At 35.2% G+C, this 21,784-nt stretch overlaps 2 protein-coding genes across 8 annotated transcripts in view; both read left to right on the top strand.

Moving 5' to 3' along the window:
* Window positions 1-21,784, top strand: part of LOC6032942 — a 151,814-nt gene that overhangs the window by 24,332 nt on the left and 105,698 nt on the right. The window contains exons 1-2 of one of the 7 annotated variants that reach the window (XM_038257540.1): window positions 5,338-5,767; window positions 7,304-7,337. The exons of the other annotated variants lie outside the window; for them this stretch is intronic. The gene's annotated coding sequence lies outside the window, so the exon portion shown is untranslated. Of the gene's footprint in view, window positions 1-5,337; window positions 5,768-7,303; window positions 7,338-21,784 lie in introns of those variants that run through there. 7 annotated transcript variants of the gene reach the window in all.
* Window positions 1-21,784, top strand: part of LOC119766351 — a 54,224-nt gene that overhangs the window by 26,357 nt on the left and 6,083 nt on the right. The gene's annotated exons all lie outside the window — the stretch shown is intronic.

Genomic DNA, 21,784 nt, shown 5'->3' with positions numbered 1-21,784 from the left:
AAGTCGTTGGAGAGACCTTTCAAGACCGCCTTGAATGGCCGAGCATTCTTGGTCTCATACGTGTAGAAATTGTGTTTGTGGTTTTCAAATAACCAACAAAAGTTTGGTGATCTTGTAAAGATTCCGTCAACAAGCGACATTCTCCTCTTCGACCAAGCTGGAACGAAACTTTCAAATTGCAAGTTTCCTTGCAATTCTTCAGTTGCGTTCGAAAGCTGGCCAAATCGGAAACGGAAGTCACTACAATTGGCGGAGCCTTTACTCGTTTCTCGACGGCAGAAGGCTCAGTACGAGGAGAAGGTTCCTTGTCATCAGTTTCGGATAAAACACCGAAACTGTTTGTCAATGGAATTGGAGAATTGACCTCACATTCAGAATCAGAATCAGACCTCAGAAGAGGCTGTTTTCTTTTTCTGTTTCCGTTAGCCGGTTTAGCGTTCAAACGCTTCACCGACGTAACGACCAAATCTTCAGAAGATTTGCGTTTACCTTTGTTTTGACGCATTTTGCAAGCAAAGTTCTCTTAAAAAGATGGCTTCGTTTGTAAAATACAACAAAATTTCAGGTGTGGTTAGTCTTGAAAAGACTGTTTAGAATTTTGGAAAATAACTCAGGTAGTCTTTAAAAAGACTGTGAATTTTGTTTTGAAATAACTCTGAGCTTAGGTAGTAAAAAAATACCGCAGCTCTAGTGTCCGTTCACCACGAAGGTTCGCAAGACACTGAACAGTTTTGCAAGTAAATTTGGATTTACTTGCTTAACCTCAAATTTGAAAATATTTTTTCAAAGCTTATAAATTTAAATATTAAATTGTTATTTTTGAATGAATAACTATACGAAATCTGGCCTTAATGATCTATTGAACATTAAAATTCAATTTGCTCACTTTCAGGCTGACATTTGTAAGAAGCACAGTGGCAGGCACCTTGTTTTTTAAATGACAATTTTAACGAAACTTTTTTTTTGTTTTTTTTTTTTAAGACGTACATGGACATCACGCCATGGTTGAAGGAGATTATTATTGCAAATCAATGTATCTAGACAATTTCTTTGTGGAAAGGACGCTTGAGGTGTCCTTTTCAAATATCTGTGACATGGAAAATATTTCAACCTGGAAATTTTAATTTATTTTAATTTTAAAATTTTATGTACATTAAAAAGGAGGTGCACGATACTTCGTGAATCTTCACCTAAAACGAAGCTTTATGGATGATCCTGCGCCTACATCAAAATATATTAAAAAAAAACTTAAAATATAATAAAAAACAAATATCCACAAGTAAAATATTTTCTAGGTCACAAATATTTCATTTTTTTATTTTTGCAATGATTATCACCTTCCGTCATATTGGCGTAAGACACACTGTATTAGAAAATTCGTACCAGTTGATAATATTTTGATTCTGTGTTTTTTATTTATAATATTTGAAAAATAAATTAAAATCCTATATTTTGTTCTATACATTTTCTTATTAGTTCATTTTTGTATCGAATTCTTGAGATTTGTTCAACGATAATTTGCAACGATATCAAAATAGTTTACCTAAAATCAACATCAACATCAACAATCAATGATTATTTCAAATTTGTTGCAACTTCTTTTGACATTTTTTGTTAGTTTAAATTATTTTAAATGCAACACTTTGATTTTCTTGTACTCAGTTATAAACAAAATGCGCATGTTGAGTTCCAAGTAAGAGATTGTTATTATCGTTGATTATTTGTCACAAAAGTCACTGACAGTTTACAGTGACTCTTTTTTGATCTGAAAAAACAGTGATTACTATTTATAATCTTTTTATGTACCTCGTATTTTTTTCCTACAAAATGATTTAACTTAAAACCTCTAAGAAATTCGCTATAGGGGTAAAAGATGAATTTGTGTGTACTTTTTCAGAAATAACTGGATGAAATTTGGTCAAATTTTAATTGAAAAGGAACATAAATGTAGTCTGACTACATAACCAATATGTGTTTATTATTTTTTGATTTATGATACTACATACTTGGGTAAGAGGTTATCATTTAGTGACTTTAGTGTAATAACACAATTAGAGCTTTTCAAGCACAATAAAAAGCTTCAAAAACATAATGGCATCTGATAAATCAATTAAAAATATAAGTTGTTTTGTAAATTAAGTTGTTACATAGGAAATACTGAAAAATAAAAAAAACATATTTTTTGTTGAATTTAAGATAACTCCGGCTCCGACTCCGACTCCGGGTTATCAGAAATCTTCGGCTCCGACTCCGACTCCGACTCCAGCTCATAAAATTTAGCCGACTCCGGCTCCGACTCCGACTCCAGCTGTTCGAGTTTTGACGACTCCGACTCCATAGCCCTGCATAAAATTACCATGTTATGATTTCTGATTATTGAATTTAGGTAATTAAAACAAGATAATAAAATTTTGAAAAATCTAGTATTGCCCATATAATTAAATCATTGTATTTTATTTCAGATCCTTTTGGCATGTCGAACTGAGTTTATGGTTTTGCCTTCCTCACGTTACTGAGGAAAGGCTATAAAATCACTCGGAAAATGAACTTTTTGATTAGACCTCCTAGACCTACCTTCATTTGTACATATCGATTCAGAATCACCAGCTGACCAAATGTCTGTGTGTTTGGCTGTATGTACACAGAAAAAAATATGTAAATTTACACAGCACGTAATTACTGTTTCTTATGTAAACTCACTCAATGTAATGTTGAAATATGATGTAAAGAGTAAAAAGTCATGGAAATTACTCCAATGTAAATCTAAATCTAATGTAAATCATGAATCTAATGGAAACGTTGAGCATGGAAACTCAAATCTGATGAATTTCTACCCGTGTTCGGCTTCCTGTAAATTCCTATTTAATGTAAATCATATATCCAATGTATTTCTGCCAAACGTTGACTTCAAAACTACCCGAACTAAAAATAGTTATATTTGGTTCTCTTTCTATCGCTCTCATACATCGCTGGCCCACTGCCTGAGCCTCGCCCTGAAGAAGTTGATGCTTTAGCCACTCGTTTATAAAATGCGAAGATGGCTCAGTCGGCAGCGGGTAGCAGCAGTAACACCGAACATTCTACCCGTCGTCCGTTCGATTCCAGTCCAGCGTTATTCCACTTGGCCGTCGACGAGAAAGCGTCCCCTACCTGTGAAACAACTTTTTAAAATCATAATTTCCTTTTGCTGCCCGCTTCACTTATTTTAAAATAGAACATAGGCCACACCCTTTTCCTACTGCAATCCAAGTCGAGCTTCTCATTCCCATTGGCCAATCAGAATTAGTTGATTTGAACTAATGTAAATTTCAAAAGTAATGTAAATTCCAAAACTAATGTAAATTTTCAAAACTAATGTAAATTTCCAATGAATCTAATGTAAATTTCCAATGAACCTAATGTAAATATACATCATTTATCATGATACCTTTTGGTACATGATAAATAATGTAAATTTACAGAAATATTTTTTTCTGTGTAGACATATGTACCAAATCAATGTCACTGGAATATCTCGTCACATGCTCAACCGATTTTGGCCGGAATGGTTTTAATCGATCCGTCTTAACGTCCCCTAAGTTGCTATTTACATTCATGCAGTTTTATCAAGTATTTAAAAAGTTATGTTAAAAAAACTGTTTCATATTAAATTAAAATTATGGTAAAAATGTGGTTTTTTTCATGCAACCTTCACATGTTATATATTTTTAGAAAATATATGAGACCATAAACCTTTTAAGTGGAGTAAGAATTTTCAAGATCTGACTTACCTATCTTAAATTACAAGGAGTTTAAAAAATGGTCTGAATTCACATAACCTTAACTGGTCGGGTCTGATCGCCACGAAAAAGCCGTGTAGAGGGATGCCATTTTTCTCAAAGGCTGCACAGAAAAAAATATTTCTGTAAATTTACATTATTTATCATGTACCAAAAGGTATCATGATAAATGATGTATATTTAAATTAGGTTCATTGGAAATTTACATTAAATTCATTGGAAATTTACATTAGTTTTGAAAATTTACATTAGTTTTGGAATTTACATTAGTTTTGGAATTTAAATTAGTTCAAATCAACTAATTCTGATTGGCCAATGGGAATGAGAAGCTCGACTTGGATTGCAGTAGGAAAAGGGTGTGGCCTATGTTCTATTTTAAAATGATTGAAGCGGGCAGCAAAAGGAAATTCTGATTTTAAAAAGTTGTTTCACAGGTAGGGGACGACGCTTTCTCGTCGACGGCCAAGTGGAATAACGCTGGACTGAAATCGAACGGACGACGGGTAGAATGTTCGGTGTTACTGCTGCTACCCGCTGCCGACTGAGCCATCTTCGCATTTTATAAACGAGCGGCTAAAGCATCAACTTGTTCAGGGTGAGGCTCAGGCAGTGGGCCAGCGAAGTATGAGAGCGATAGAAAGAGAACCAAATATTACTATTTTTAGTTCGGGTAGTTTTGAAGTCAACGTTTGGCAGAAATACATTGGATATATGATTTACATTAAATAGGAATTTACAAAAAGCCGAACACGCGTAGAAATTCATCATATTTGAGTTTCCATGCTCAACGTTTCCATTAGATTCATGATTTACATTAGATTTAGATTTACATTGGAGTAATTTCCATGACTTTTTACTCTTTACATTATATTTCAACATTACATTGAGTGAGTTTACATAAGAAACAGTAATTACGTGCTGTGTAAATTTACATATTGTTTTCTGTGTGTGTCTGTATAATCTTGACTAAAAGTCTGTAGGTAGTCTGTTATTTTTATTAGGTGCTGCGATTACATTAGGGGAGATCCATAAACCATGTGGACACTTTAGGCGGGTTGGAATCACTCTATAAATGAGAGGAAGGCACCAACCACCTAAAGGTGGATTATGTAACGTTTTTTCTCAGATTTTGATAATAATTATTTATTTTCAAATTCCTAAAAAAAACACAGCAAAAGTGTTGATTATTGTTATATTCATTCTTGATTCCAACTTCTCTATGGATCTCAATCCATACAATTCCAGCCAGACTTGCAGCACGCGGATACGAGACCCTGTTCCGGGTATTCCTCCCCATTCCGCCCCTGTGACCGCCCCAGCTCCCTCTTCCAGTACCCACAAAGCCCATTCTACGTATCCTTCGTGCACTGTGCGCATGCTCCTGGATTTGATTGAAAAATCTCGTCTGTTGTTTCCTCGCGTCTGGCGTGGTGATGGTGTGACACTGCTCGTCGTCGTGCCACCAGAACCTGGAGCCTCTTTCATGGTTACACAACACAACACACACGCGGCGGCACACCCGAAGGTTCGCCCGAACTCTTCGAGTCCTCGCTGCTCGCTGTCAGTCGTCAAGTTCTAGCGTTCCACTTCGGTCGTGAACCTGTTCGTTCGACGGACCTTACCGCGGGCTGGTGTCGGTCCGAGTGTGTGTGCGTTGCGCGAAGAATTGGGTCGTTGGGGTTGTTATGAATGAATCGAGTCGAGAGAGAGAGAGAGAGTGTTCAGTGCTTCTGTTTATCAGTGTGCGGCAGAACAAGGGCGCTCTCCCTCATGCTCTGGGTCTACGTTACGTAACGTAACGTCGCGCGAGAGTGTCTTCCTTCACCTTGGACAACGACAACTTCCGTGCACGAGCTGTGAAGGTTCGCCGCTCGCTGGAGGTTAACTATTGCGTGTGGTTGTGCGGTGAAACAGAAACAGAAGGGAAGAAAAGCCAAGGATTAATGCATCGTAAACAATCACTTGAGAAAGGTGGATTGGTGTAGAACGTAAGTACCAGCCATCACTCGGGACTCTTGTTGGTATTCTTTATTCATTTTTGTTTCAACCACTCTGGGGCTATCCTTTGTGTACAATACACACATGATGATTTTTTAAGTATGTTGGAGCAACAGTTTTTGACCTCCTCCTCCTCTCTCCTATGGATTTGGTCCCATGTCGTGCAATTTGTGCGCGCCCACGAAATGTGATATGAATCGCATTTGTGTCTGTTGTGTGTGGCTACTGTTGGAAGTAGTCGTGATGTGTTGCGTTGTCGATGAACATATTTTAGGAGAATCGAGAATTTGCTAAAATGATTATTTATTTAGTCACATTGTTAAAATATTAAAAAAAAACGATTCCAACTTTAATTTGCCAATAGTTTTTTTCAATACTTTTTCAGTCAAATGTTGAATACCAACGTCACTTGTAATTTAAATTGTTTATATACTTTTTTATTTGCCCCCCATTTTGGTCAGATTTGAGGACCCTTTTCTTTATGTTTGGCAATTTTTAAAATATACCTACTTTGAAGTTGTGTGTATTGTACATCTTTCAATTATTTTTTATGATTATGATTGTTTATGTTTTTTTTTCTGTTCATCGATATTACAAGTTTCTATGTTTACAGAAAATGTCAACAGCTTTTTGCCTTCCTCACCTCAATGAGGAAAGGCTATAAAATCACTCGAAAATGAACTTCTTTATTAGACCTCGTAGACTCACCTTCACGTATACCTATCGACTCAGAATCTAATTCTGTACAAATGTCTGTGCGTGTGTCTGGATGTGAGTCCGTGCACCGAAAAATATGCACACGATTATCTCCGGATTGGCTGAACCGATTTCGACCGTTTTGGTCTCATTCGATCCGCCTTGGGGTCCCAAAAGACCCTAGTTAATATTATGAAGTTTAGTAAAGTACTTCAAAAGTTATGCTAAAAAAACGATTTCAAGTAAAGTCCGGAAGATTGTAAAAAGGGTGGTTTTTGTAAGAAACCCCGTCATACTATACGTTTTTTAAAAGGTATTTAAAAGACCTTTCCAACGAGCCCAAAACGTTGAAGATCTGACAATCCTATCAACAGTTATGAGCACTTAAGTGTTATTTATGCACTTTTTGAAGGCCGGATCTCAAATATTTTGATGAAAACGTTGTCCGGATCCACCATGCGACCTGTCTTTGTATAGGTAATCAAAAGACCTTTCCAATGAGCCTAAAACGTTGAAGATCTGACACCCTATCAAAAGTTATAACCAGTTAAGTGTTATTTATACACTTTTTTAGGCCGGATCTCAGATATTTTGATAAAATAAGTCTTTTTTATACTCTTTTTTGAGGCTCTGTTGTTTAACTTTATGAATGTAAGGAAGGCACCACCCACCTAAAGGTGGATTAAGCAACGTTTTTAAATTTATTTAGAAAAAAAATGACTATCACTGGATGTTCTGGAAAAGTCAATAATTTGAAAAAGAGATATGAGTGGGCACCCTGAAATTGGCATTGGATCAATAACTAATTTAATCTTTCTTTTTTTTTACAGGTAAAATCACCAACAATTGGATCGTCAATATAAGGTAATAATCGTGCCAGCGAGCTTCGATTTGTCAACCGATATCAATGTCAAAAGAGGCTGTACAGCAGGAAATTGTCCATAAACCACGTGGCTTGAACATTGAAAAAGGCTTTAGAATAACTACAAGGATTCTTAAGCGAATTAAGGGGCTACATACATGTAAATAGGCAAAAATGTCAAGGGTTGGTATGAGCACACATTAGATATTTAAAAAAAAATGTTTTCATTGCATTAAAATATACACTTTCATCTATTAACAAAATAAATATGAAGACATTTGGATGCACCATTGCCGAGATATAGCTATTTTAAGTCAGCAGTTACATAAACGGGTACCACGATATCTCAACACTGCGTTGATCAAATTGGCTCAAAATTTTTGTGAAGACTCACTAAACGAGTCCCGTGTGCATGACGAAAGCCGATTCTCAAGAAGTTTATTTAAAAAAGATAAAAAATATGTTTCTGTTTTTCATATCAAAAATCAACAGTTTTTGATTTTTGTAATTTTTTAAAACCCTAAATTTCAAAGTCGGGCTTCGTCATGCACACGGGATATGTCTTGAAAGTCCTCACTCCAAATTTCAGCGAGTTTGGCCCATTCCATCTCGAGATATCGTGGCACCCGCAAAAACGCTCACAAAGTTTGACGGTTCGCTTTGCGCATGGCAAAACTTTAAACTTAAATCGTCTTCGACTCGCTTAAATCAAGAAATATCTTTATGAAACTTTCAGGAGTGAATGGATATCATCTTTTGAAAGGATTTAATAAATAATCGAAAATATATATTTTTTTAGATTTTTTACATCTATGTAACCCCTTAAGACATTTGAGCCAAGTCGGTTAAGTTTTTTTGTCTGATTTATTTTGCCACTTGATTCTGGTTTCTACGGTTGTTGTAGCATAAATAATGGTAAAGTTTTAACGTTTTCATGCAAAAATCATCCCATAAATTTAGATTGTTTAACAGTCTATGACGCAAATTTAGTTTTTTTTATATCATTTCTGGTAACTTTCTCATACAAACTTCAACGCTCAAACCAACGAACTGATTCAGTTTTTATTTGGCAAAAATTAATCATCAGTCATCCACAAACCACGTAGGCACTTTTATGAATGTTCCCTTTTGAGATATCGTGTAGCATTGATTTTAGTGTAAAAAAAAAGTCAAAGTAGTTAAGCCATAGACATAACCGGAATTGCGTAGGACTACGTAATGTTTTAATGGATTTTATCTTCAAGTAGAACAATGTGCATTAAGGAAACGTTAATTTAATCAAACTTGTTAACAAGCTTAGTCAACTTGTAACGTTAACAAGAGTCAAACTTGTTAGGCATTGTTGGAAGTTTTATAGAAAATTGATGGATAAATTTCGAATCGAACGGAACAGTAATCGTGCCAATTCTATTTGTTGAAAGGAAGATATAGGCGTTTGACATCTGACGCAGTATTCCAGAGCCGTCTTCCACCTTCGTACCTTCGAGTACGCCATAGTTCTACGTCAATAAATCTTGCAATCAGGGTTGCCAGAATGCCACATTTAAAAAAATCGAGATTTTTAGACACCATGTTCTACTCCATATTGGCCAGATTTTTTTTTTAATTTTGACCTGGCAATTCTAACTTGCAATTACAGTCTCAACTTGATTATTCAATCCTCGCCAAAATTCCACTTCCGATAGTCGATTTTTGAAAAAAAAAAGAAGAAGTCGTTAAGGTTCAATCTGACTCCAAAAATGCTCCAAAGTGATCTGATCTGAATAAATGTAATCCAAGATAATATTTCTAGATCGTTTGAATGAATCAAGGGGGTGAGTCCAACAACCATGAATGCTTGTTATAATAATAATGGCGGCCATCTTATTGGACTATCATTGCCAGATCACCGAGAATCAGTATCAGATTCATTTGCAAACTCAACAAGCCAAAAATATACATCAGGTATTTGAAACACCTTGTGATGATTCATACATTTTGAAAATCTGGCATCTTTGTCAATAAACTCACCAGTTTAGATAGGTTTAAAATTATTTTTTGGATTTTAAATTTTAAATGAAAATGACTTCTCAAGTTCTTCTTGCCGGACTTCGTTCAATAGATATTAGGAACGACTTTTCGATGAGTTCGAACTTATAATAGAATTTTGAATAATCTGGGAATAGTGCCAAGAGATGTTAGTGTTTTTTCCGGATTAAACGTAATGTAAATGTGCGAAGGGGGGAAATTACCTTATGATGGATTTAGAAACGTTTCCATAGTAAACATTACATTCAATGTGTTTTCCCTTCTAACCTTATTATAGCTTTCCCAGAATACTCTGCCACTCCTGGCGGAAGACCAAGTTGTCTAGGGTTATGAATGAAAACCACATAGCAATATCTTTTTCCTGGAATCCATTCGTCACAACCAAGACATGCCATACACGCCACACCTTGTTTATACCGACACACACACACAAAAACCGCACTCATTCGCTGAAGGTCGTGCCGAACTCGGGTTCCAGAAGGCCGTTGAAGCGTATTTGACCATCAGGTCTAGGGCAGCAACGCAAAAGCAAATTACCCAAACCCTTGACAATTGACGAACGGGACAGGGAACACGCGCCGCCAGCCGCGCACTACATATGTGTGTCTCGTGATCGGATTTCCCGATACCAAATGGGTGTCTCCGGTGTGTTTGTGTGTACGTATGTGTTTGGGCAAACAAGTGTACCCACTTGTCCCACCCTCGGTGGGTACACAGTAGAAATTATTGGTTTCTGGAGATGAAGAAGTTTTGATTGTCACTTTATACATTTTTTTCTATTGCGTTGAAAAATGTTTTGAGTATCAAAATAACTTGAAATGTTTTAAAATCAATCAAACTTATATAGTAGTGCAGTCCACGTGTGTAGCATGGGAGGTAAAAGTGTACAGACAGCTGCTAAGCAAACAAATAAATCACCGGACATTCGATAGGGCATGCAGGACGGAACGGGACGGGACCATGTCGATAGCGTGACATCTGATGTACCCGCCAACGTCGACGACAGGGCCGGTGTGTCTGTTTTTGTAACGTTTTACTTGCGCTGCTGTCTTTATAGGGTGTTCCCATGACGGCCTTTCATCACACTTTGGAGGGAACGTGCCTGCTCGCCTCGTTCAGTAATGCCTCTGCTAAATGGTTGTTTCGTTGGCGACGGAAATTTGAAACTGCGTGATTACAAAAGTGCTTCCGAATTTGTTTGGCATTCAGCACAGTTAAACAAATCCATTGTGCAAATTGCAATAATTTAGGTGATTTTTGTTTTAAATGAGCTGTAGTCTTGGATTAATTTATCCTGATTTATTTTTCATTCAAATTTTCTATTTCTGGGTTAAAACCTTAAATACCTTACTTCTAGGTTATCTGGCCACCGGCTACTAGCTCCCTTTTGGAGGTCGGTTTGTTGGCCAAACCGTCAAAACAATGCAAAGTAACGGAGTATTCCTGGACGAATGGTGGCCGACCACCGGTGAAGAACCGTTTTTCGCCCCGATCATCAGCATCCGCACTCTTGTATGCCTGTATCAATGATGCAGCTAATCGACTCCTATACAGCGAAACATATCGACCAGCTGTGCGCGGCGTCGCGGCATTGAAACGAGAATTAACGAAGAATACACCTTTACAATGTTTTCGACGATGTGTTTGTGTGCGAGGCAATCAAGAAGGTCAACAAAAAGGGAAATAATAAACAATGAAGTATAGCCAATATCTGTGTAGCGGTAATTTGTGTGTGGTGCAGCTAGCAAACATCACACGAATACACACACTCTGACAGAGCCACCGAATCAAACTCAAACAAATTGTTTCCGACCTTGGTTATCGACACAACGCGGATTCGGTGGCCACCCGTTCGGGGTTTTCCGTGAGGTCGGTGCAAAACGTGTGGATTGCAAAAGTATTGGTCGGCCGAAATTACCGTCAGTCAACAATTCGTCAGCTGTGTGCTATCTTGTGACATAGACCATTTTGGTCGAAAATGAGTTAATGATGACGTTTTACTATACTTAACAAACACTACAAGATGCTTTAACCCGATTTTGGAAACTCGCTTCCGTTTCCCGGATATCGCAATACACACTTGTGACATAGACCAATTTATCATCAAAACGATCGTGCACACTTGTGACACGTCATACATGGTGTTGGAAAATGTGGAAAATTTGTCTTGTTTTTCACAAATTTATGTTGATACACATTTTCTGAAGGCAATGCAATCTTTTGTTTGTGAAAATATACTGATTAAGTCGGTTAAACTATTGATTTAAGACTATTTTAGTTTGTATGGAAATTTTGTGCACACTTGTGACAGGTAGTACAATTTTACTTTCGAAACACACTTGTGACACGTGCTTTTCAGATTTTTGATTACATAATTTACTGTATCTTTTAACTGGTGTAACCAAATTAGTTGAAACTTGGAGCGTTTGTAAAGCGATAGTATACGAACCGATTGCTTCAAAAAGTTTGGCTCTACCATTCATAGTTTTGAAAATATTTATCATCAAACTTTAAAAATCGATTTTCTCGAAAAGTTCTAAATGGTCGTTGTCACAAGATAGCACACAGCTGACGAATTGGTTTTTGGAGTTTCCAAATTCACACGCTACTCAGTGAACGTAATGCAAAAAAAAAAATATTTTAAAAATTATCTGAAACATTTCAAATTCAAAATAAAATCAGTACCATAACGATATGATGATCCAAAGTGAACAATTATCTTCAAACACTTTGAAAATAGTTTTTTCGTAAAAAATATATAATTTATTTTAATTTTATGTTTGTTGGTTTTCTGCTCACTTAATGACTTCCGTGAAAAGTGTTTTCTAAACGTAAAAAAAGTTATTTCAAAAAATGAAAAAGGTTAATAACAACATAACACAATCAAGTTATTCTATATTAGTTCTTTATCTAGAAAAGCCCGCTGAAAATCTAATATGTTTTTCAACTCACGACTTACTTAATTTTTATAGATCCATATGCTATCTTAGCAACATTTTGTTTAACAATGAATTTGTAATTAATGAGCATGAGCATGAGCATGAGAGATCACCCATGGTTGCCCCTCCGTTGCTGAACAGAACCGTAATATCCTTTCAGCACTACTGATTATATGCTTCGGCGATCTAGTGGTGTTTCCCTTATCAACAGCATGTATGAATGCGCTGAAAAGATAAAACACCATGATTGCTAAAACTAGATCAGTTGCGAATAGGTAACAGTCATTGGCCACCAACGGCGCCCGCCATGTCAGTTTGTAGATCTCGATTTTAAGGGACGGGAATGTTAGTTAGCGCAGGTTGCTACTAGGGCAGCTGATTTACTCTGTGCTTACATCCCACAAGCGCCAGGAACCTGAAAATTTGTTAGTAGGATAGGGTGTTTGGTCAGGATTCATCATAGAAGATGATGATGCGACCCAAAATCATAGAGTTTGTTGAAAGGTATTATGATTTATTCTCAAGGCAAGCAATCGGAAGCTGCGGATGAGACATTTCCCGTTTATCAGCTGTTAACTTTTAATTGAAATGGTTTAATCTTAGACAGCCGGCTGTGGAAAGATAGAACCAAAATTATTTGTAATTAAATGATGAAGGATTTAACAGTCTGACTTTTTAATTGAGATGTTTTTACGAGTTTTACATGATTCATGTTTAGTGGGGTACTGATTAACGAAGCGAACGACGAGTTACGATGTTTATCGAGCTGAAATGGTATGATAAGGTTTTGTTGTTATTGCACACCGACGACGAACGCGAAAAAAACACGACCCGACGGAAAGGCATCGCAAATCAAACTGAGGAAATGGAGAGATAGAACATAACATAAAAAATAAAACCTAATCACATAAAACCAATCACCCCATGCACACAAAGAGCGACACAAAAGAGACGAAAATTATCACGAAAAAACAGGACTGCGCGTCCACCGAAGCACCGCACTTCTGATGGCATTATTCAATTATTATGCCCAATCACCTCATGCACACAAAGAGCGACACAAAAGAGACGAAAATTATCACGAAAAAACAGGACTGCGCGCCCCAAGAAGCACTGCACTTCTCTGTTTAACAATGAATTTGTAATTAATTCCGCTAAATAAAACGAAGATTCTTTTCTAAACAAATCTAGAGTTTTTTTTGTTTGAATAGGTCCTGTAAACATATGAAACACAATAGCTGTAAAAAGTATTATCGAAAATCTAAGAATTGCTTTTTAATGCCTTACAGCCTGTTTAAATTTTGTGAAAATAGTAGTTTATGCAACTAGTTGCAAAAAGGGGATTTTTTCAGCACGAGTCGTACATTTATCCAACGAGGTTCACAGTTTCATATTATTATCCATAATTTTTCAATTCGTGATATCTCGGAAGCTAACTTTCGATTCTCAACGTTAAGTAATGAAACTATTGTGAAATTTTCTGTTCGTTTTCCAAATAAATAATCTCGAAATTTAAAAATCAAGTCCAACATTTTAAAATGTTAAAAAAAGTGTTTTTGGCCCTTCCAAAAGGTAAATCTTGTTACTAGAATAGAGCATTTATTTGGGATGAGAAGAGTCAAATAAATCACAATAGTTTATTTTTTAACATTCAGCAGTTCCATTATGGAATGGAACCATATGAAAGTTAAAGAAAAAAAATAAAAGTGCTTCGATTCGGCTCAAAATTTTTCTGGGGTTCCTTGACCAAAATAATTAGACCCGTATTTTTTTGTTTAGCCATTAGGGTGGCCTACGTTGTGTTAGGGTGGTCTGAAAAATGGCCATTTTCGTCGAACCACTTTTTTCAAAAAATCATAACTTCGCTCCATTTCAACCGATTTTAGCTGTCTTGGGCGCAAATGAAAGATGATAAGTGTGAAAATAATGTGGAGTTTCAAAAATCAATTCAATTCCTCGGACAATTTTACATAACATATCAAAAATTGGGCGAGGTTCATTAACAGGATTCAGAGATATGATTTTTTGAAAATAAATTCCGGGTTTTTCGACGCGCTGCGCGCAAAAACGGTAAATTGAAGAAATCGGCAAAAAATCAACTTTTTTCACTAAAACTGCGATAACTCGGAAATTTCAGCGATGACCTATACATGTTAGGGTACCAAAAGTTGCGTATTTCAATGACGAAAAGGCCGGGACCGACATTTTACTTCCTCATCCGATGGAAGGTTGCAGCAGATGGGAATCGAACTCAGAATCATTCGCTTACAAAGCGGACAGCGTAACCATTCGGCCACGCATTGCCAAAAGTATACATCATACCTCAAATTTTTAAATTATCGCACTTTTAGTGAAAAAGATTGATTTTTCCCGTTTTCGTGATTTTCTCGTTTTGCACGCGGCGCGTTGATAAAACCAAGATTTTATGTTGGAAAAATCGTATCCGCAACCGGAATCCTGCAGAGCAATTCTCTACGAAAACGGTATTTTTTCTTAAATTTTTTTTATTTTTTAATCCGGCTGAAACAAAAATGATGCATGAAAATTAAAAAATCTGTATCTTTTGAAGGAATTTTTTCATCGATTTGGTGTCTTCGGCAAAGTTGTAGGTATGGATACGAACTACACTGAAAAAAAACATGATACACGGTAAAAACATTGGTGATTTTTTATTTCACTTGTTGTCACTAAAACTTGATTTGCAAAAAAAACACTATTTTAATTTTTTTTTCATTTTCTGATATGTTTTAGAGGACATCAAGTGCGAACTTTTCAGAAATTTTCAGGTAGTGCAAAAAATCTTTGACCGAGTTATGAATTTTTGAATCAGTACTGATTTTTTGAATCAGTACTGATTTTTTTCAAAAAATCGAAATATGGATCGCAAAAATTTTTCCACTTCATTTTTTGATTTAAAATCAAATTTGCCATCAAAAAGTACCTATGTGAAATATTGATAAATTGCACCGTTTTCAAGTTAAATCCATTTTTAGGTGACTACTTTCAAAAAAAGTCGCAGTTTTTATTTATTTTTAAATTAGTGCACATGCTCACCATTGAAAAGAATATTTTTGAAAAGCTAAGAAAATTCTCTATATTTTGCAAAATTGATTATTTGTAAGTCTCACCCAAACAACGCACCATTTTCTAATGTCAATATCTCAGCAACTAACATTTTAAAAGGGCGTAATATTGTATGTTTGGCCCTTTTTAAATGTTAGTCTTGATTTAAAAAATTTTCAAATATTTTTTTGAAAAGAACGGAAAATTTCCCGAATGTTTCATATTTTAACATTGTAAATCGGACCATTAGTTGCTGAGATATCGACGTTAGAAAATGGTGGGTTGTTTGGGTTGTTTGTATCAATAAAGTTCAAAAAATCAAAATATAGAGAATTTTCTCAACTTTTCAAAAATATTTTTTTCTAATAAGGGCAAACATGTGCACTGATTAAAAAAAATGAAAAACTGCGACTATTTTTAAAAAAGTAACCTAAAAATGGATTTAACTTGAAAATGGTGCACTTAATCAAAATTTCACTAAAGTACTTTTTGATTGCAAATTTGGTTAAATATCGAAAAATGAAGTTGAAAATTTTTTGCGACCAATATTTCGTTTTTTTTTTTGAAAAAATCTGCATTGATTTAAAAATTCATAACTTGATCAATGATTTTTTTGCACAACCAGAAAATTTCTGAAAAGTTGGTATTTGATGTCTCCTAAAACATATCAGAAAATGAAAAAAATAAAAATAGTTTTGTTTTTGCAAATCAAGTTTTAGTAACAAAAAGTTAAATCAGACTCGGCCAGCTGCATCGAGGCGTTGCGACATGGAAAATCCATGCATCCATGGGTGCAGCAAGCAGAACATTTGGCAGAGACAAGGAAAGTGACATTTTGCTGGATCCCAGGTCATGCCGGCATCGCAGGAAACGAAAAAGCAGATCAACTAGCAAACCGAGGAAGAAAAATCAACCCTAAAACTATTCCAATTCCATTCCAAGACGTAAAGCGTGCTATTGGGGTGGAAATTTGGAATGCTTGGGCAAGGCAGTGGCACGGTTCTCTGTCACAGCTGAGACAAATTAAATCCAATCCAGGGAAGTACAACGACAGAAACTGCGCATCTGAACAACGTCTACTCACGCGGCTGCGCATAGGACACACTCGACTCACGCACTCTTACCTGCTGGAACGGAGCCCACCCCCAATCTGCACCCAATGTGGTGTGCAAATTACTACAAATCACATACTCTTGGATTGCCGCGCCTTCAGCAACGAAAGGATCACATGTGATATTAGAGGAACATTAGAGACAATTTTAGCAAACTTCAACGAGAATGAAAAAAATGTTATAAAATTTCTTACTCTTACAAAGCTTAAAGAACAGATTTAGAAACCGAATTAGAATTCTGTATATTCAAAAATACGACACGAATGCCATTGCAATGGTAAAGTGTCTTTAATAAAACTAATAATAATAAAAAAGTTAAATAAAAAATCACCAAATTTTTTTTTACCGTGTATCATTTTTTCCAGTCTAGTCCGTATCCATATCTACAACTTTGCCGAAGACACCAAATCGATCAAAAAATTCCTTCAAAAGATACAGATTTTTGAATTTTCATACATCACTTTTGTATGGACAGCTGCCAAATTTGTATGGAAAAAAATATGGACAAACAAATGATGCAAAATGGCTTCTTTGGGCATACCATAAGTTTCAGCCGGATAAAAAAATACAAAAAAATCGAATGACCGAAATTTGAGAGAACTGCTCTGCAATAACAGCATCACCAATTTTTTTTATATACTTTCTAAAAATTTTCGAGGAATTCGACAAAAATATTTGTATATTTGGTCCCTAGACCTTCAAAACAGCATTTTAAGTTTTCATACGTCCTTTTTTAAATGTTGGGCTTTAAAATTTCTAACTATTTTTCCTTAAAAGCCTATCTACGATCAAAGAACTTTTCAAATCATGCTGTTTTCGTGGGGAATTCCTGTATATCTTTGAAATTTGGATTAACTTTTGGAAAATTCTGTTAGTTTCCAATTACTACTAAAGTTTCAAAAAAGTAATGTTTTGCAGTTCTTAGTAGTTAAAATCAGTAACACCAGTGAATCAGGGGCGTTTTTTTCCGTTCCCACATTTCAACAAAAAATCGTGACCAGCAAACCATGAAAAAGGCACTGTTTGGCCACGTCAAGGTGACACTCACTGCCAAATCAAAAGCTAACTGCAAACAACGTCGAAATCTGGCCCGAAAAATTTCGTGTCGCATGTGCACCATATTTGGAAGAGCGCGAACAAAAGGCGACCTCTTTTCATCCATTTCCACTAACAAGGGGGGGAAAACAGCATTCGATTTACTTTGCATGGTTGCTGCAGCAAGGTTAGGTCAGATGGAGCCATTTCTCCGGGGGTTGAACAGGGCATTTCAGAAATTTGGTAAATGGTGCATTCCGGCTGGCGACTAGATGTCGTGTGGCATTCAAGCTTGGAACCTTGTGGTCACGGAAACTTCCATCAAGGTTGATGCTGTTCAGCTGCTTTTTTTTAAAATAACATAATGGGCAGTTTCCTCTGGCCACAAAATATTCTGCAGATACCACGTCATGCAAATCTACGAGAACACACTTTGAAACCACAAAAAATGTGAAAAGCTCGCTTGCACTGCACAGAAAAAAAAAATGTGAATTTACTCGACACGGAAAAAATGAATCGAATGTAAACTCAGTTAATGTAAACTTGAGATTCGACGTAAACGTTTGAATCACACGTAAAATCGTGTTTTTACGTATAATTTGTTGCAAATTTACATCAAATTGCAATTAAATTTATATGTTTAATGACGTGCAAAAATGTTACATCAGAAATGATGTAACATTCGGAAATATTTTTTTGTGTGTGTGGTCACCATGGCCCTGATGTAAAATGTCAGAATAACAAACAGAAAATATCGTTTCAAATCTTAGTTCGAGAAAAACTTTTTTGACTTTTTTGTGTTTTGACAAGACAAATTCATCCAAGTCAGTTTCGGTTTGAAAGTTTCTGCTTTGATTCACTCAGTCGATCTAGACTGTCTGGAACAATCTCGAGTTATGGCCATCAACTTACGTAACCGACTTCTTCGAGCGGAAACTCAAGATAGATGGGTGCTTGCTGTGTTTCGGGAATTTCCTAAGCTGTCTGTCCGTCTCGTGCTGGCTACTTCTGTGGTCCCATCGTAAGCATTTCTCCGAGCTGCTGCTTAGAATAATATCCCTCTCTATAAAAGATAATAAACCCGTTATGTATACCATATAGCCACTAGCCATTCACTCAACTGAATGCACACATTCATATATCAGGGCAAACAGAATGAAATGCGTTCGCCGGGTTGGGTATGGTTTGCGATCGCTTGAATAATGCATGATCCATTCACATTGTCTTCCTCTGGGACGTAATAAACTGAAGTTGAAGGGGGTAGTCGGGGCTGCTTCCGAAAAGTATGCTATAATATATTTCTCATCAGCATAATAAACCTACACCGCACCGGAAGCAACAATCATCGCCCATAAAACGCACACACACACACAACTTCCATCTCAAAAGGCATTAATCAGCTGAGGACTGGACGTTCAGTAGCAGAAAGAATCATAATAGCTCTGACTTCCAAGAAGTGTGCCCTCTCTCGCTCAAGTACAACAAATCGCTCAACACTTTGGATGTTGAGCTCCAATTTCGCTCTGGCGCTGATGCTACTCCGTTCCGGTCGTTGTCAGTTTAAGAACGCGTGAGTCGCATATAAATTAGCAACGTAACGATGTTTAATGGGTGAGACTTGCGCGACGTAAGAGATGCTTGGTACGTTGGAAATTGGGGCATGCTTGGGGTTACTTAATGAAAGCAATTTAGCATTACCGTTTGTAACCAATTTCCAATGTTATGCAAACAATTTAGGCAAGGAGTATAACATTACGCTTAAGGCATGATTAAATACTTTCAAAAAACAAATCTAAAAATGCATTTAAAAAATATCATAAAAATTTAAACTCCTGCAAAATTGAAAAACTAAACCTATGGAATCCTAAAAATAATAGGAAATCGCTCACATTTTCAAGTTAAAGTTTAAAATAGTTGTTTTTTTTCGGGTTTGACATTTTTTGATTTTGGGCCGTGCTTCGAAAATCATAGTTTTTATTTTACGTAAAATTTCCCGAGAAATCCGATATAGAAATGTTCTCAAGCTAGGTGACTAGATTTTTGACTCCTCAAATAAAAAAAAACTTTCATTTGCATCCAGAGTGCTAAAATCAGGCAAAACGATGTGAAGTTATGATTAAAAAAAAATGTTTTTTTACGGAATTTGTCGAAAATTACTATTTTTTGGACCATCCTAACATAGCGTGGTCCGCCTAATTGCCAAACAAAACAAAAATGAGTAAATTTTTTTTGGCCTGGTAATCCCAAATCGATTTTTAGCACGATAAAAGATTTTTTTTGTTTTCGTCCTTGCCGTTTTCGTGGGGAATTGCTGTATTCTATTTAGAGATTTTAGTTTTGTCAAAATATAACAAACTTATCTCAAATGAATTCAATATGGAGTAGTTCTCTACGATTTCGCAAATCGACTATTTTTCTATTTGGGTGAAACTTTGTCTATGCATCTTTTTGTCTGAAGAAGTCATTTTGCATCATAATCATAAAATTAATAACATTGGTTTGTTAATGTTTGAAATTCTTAGCTTGAGAAGGGATTTTCTAATTTGGTGTTTTCGGCAAAGTCAGGAAAAAACAGGTTCACCGAAAATAATTCTATATTTTATGTACCTTTTTATCACTAAAATTTAAATTCCAAAAACATGTTTTTTTTTTAATTTTCTATGTTTTATATGTTTTAGGCAACTACAAATGACATCTTCTGAGACATTGTGCGTAATGGTGCAATATCATAAAAATATTTTTCACATGTTGACAATTTTTTCTCACAAATTTTAAAAATCGGGCACATAGTTCCTGAGATACGCAGATTACTCTAAGTGTCACCTAATAAGCCTGTAATTCTAAACTGACGATATATCGGAATGTATTGGTCTGATGTTCGATGTCAAAAAATGAAAATTTTCTGATTTTTTCAATAAAAAAAAATCGAAACTTTAATTTTTAGTGATAAAAGTTGTATAAACAAATCGAACTTTTATTTCTTTTGTAAGAAATCCACAACATGTTTTATCTATGGCGAACCTGTTTTGAAAATTTCTCAATTTTTTTTCATTAAGATGCCAGTATCAATTGGAATCAGCTGGAAAAATAAAATTTGATTTTTTTCAAATTCATAAGTTTTTTTTAAACTTATACCTTTTACCTCTTTCACGGCAAAATTTATTCCAACATTTTTTTTATTGTACAACATTCGATAGAATTTTAATAAATAATTATTTTTGTATTTTTTTTCTATTTATTATTCTTGACAAACGTCTAAGGAAATTTTCGCTATTCTTATACTTAATAATGTTAAAAAAATGCAAAAATATTTTGAAAATTGAACTCTAGAGTAAATTTTTAATATGTTTAAATATACTAATTTCCATTTTTTCATTTTTTTGTTAAATACGACATAAAAACGAAAATGGTCTACTTGTCAGTTAAAACATTATATATCATCAGAAAATTACAAAAAAAAACGACTTTTTATACTAACCATTTTCGAAAAAAAGATTGCTTAAAAAACACTGCACTGTCAAACGAATTTTTACTAACATTTGTTATTACTTAAAATATAACATTTTCAATAATCAAAAGTGCCAAAAATCTTGTATTTTGCCCAATTTTCTTTCCATTTGAAAAATTATAAAACGGTTGTTTTTTTATATACCTAATTCTTCCCATTCTACAATTTGCTGAAAAAACAAAACTAGTCACATAAATCTTTTTTCATGTTAACGTTTTAATTTTTTAATAGCATTTTGTACGGACAGCCTGTATTGATTAACATAATTGTTTTAAGTAATTATATATTAGTTTAATTATAATCGGAAAATATAAAGGGCATGGATATGCAAAAATCCCAAACATATGGATTGAAAACCATTCAAAAATGCCTATGGTCAGTTTAAAAACAATAAACAATACCAGGGTCATTCTGTGTTGACTTTGCAGTAGAAAACCTGGAAAATCCAAGAGTTTGAAAATTTATTTATTCGCCACCCAGCACTAGCACAACTAGCACAAATTTTGGAATTTGAATTATATTTTTTTGTTGTTTTTAACAATTTTTAAAACAAAACACTGAATTTGTATTGCCTTGTAAGAAATTTTAATTTAAAGAAACAACAGTAACAAGCAATTTCGCATGAAAAAACTGAGCAAGGGTGGAAGGAAAGCCAACTCAAAATATCACTACAAAACTCAAAAACCATTGCAAGACGGATTGCACTACAACAGATTGTGTGCAAGTGCAATCAATAAATAAAAACACCAGTTTAAACAACCTCA

Source organism: Culex quinquefasciatus, chromosome 2 (assembly GCF_015732765.1).
Source record: "Culex quinquefasciatus strain JHB chromosome 2, VPISU_Cqui_1.0_pri_paternal, whole genome shotgun sequence".
NCBI classification, from domain to species: domain Eukaryota; kingdom Metazoa; phylum Arthropoda; class Insecta; order Diptera; family Culicidae; genus Culex; species Culex quinquefasciatus.
The sequence above is the reverse complement of the archived record's forward strand: the minus strand, read 5'-3'. Positions and strand labels throughout refer to the sequence as shown.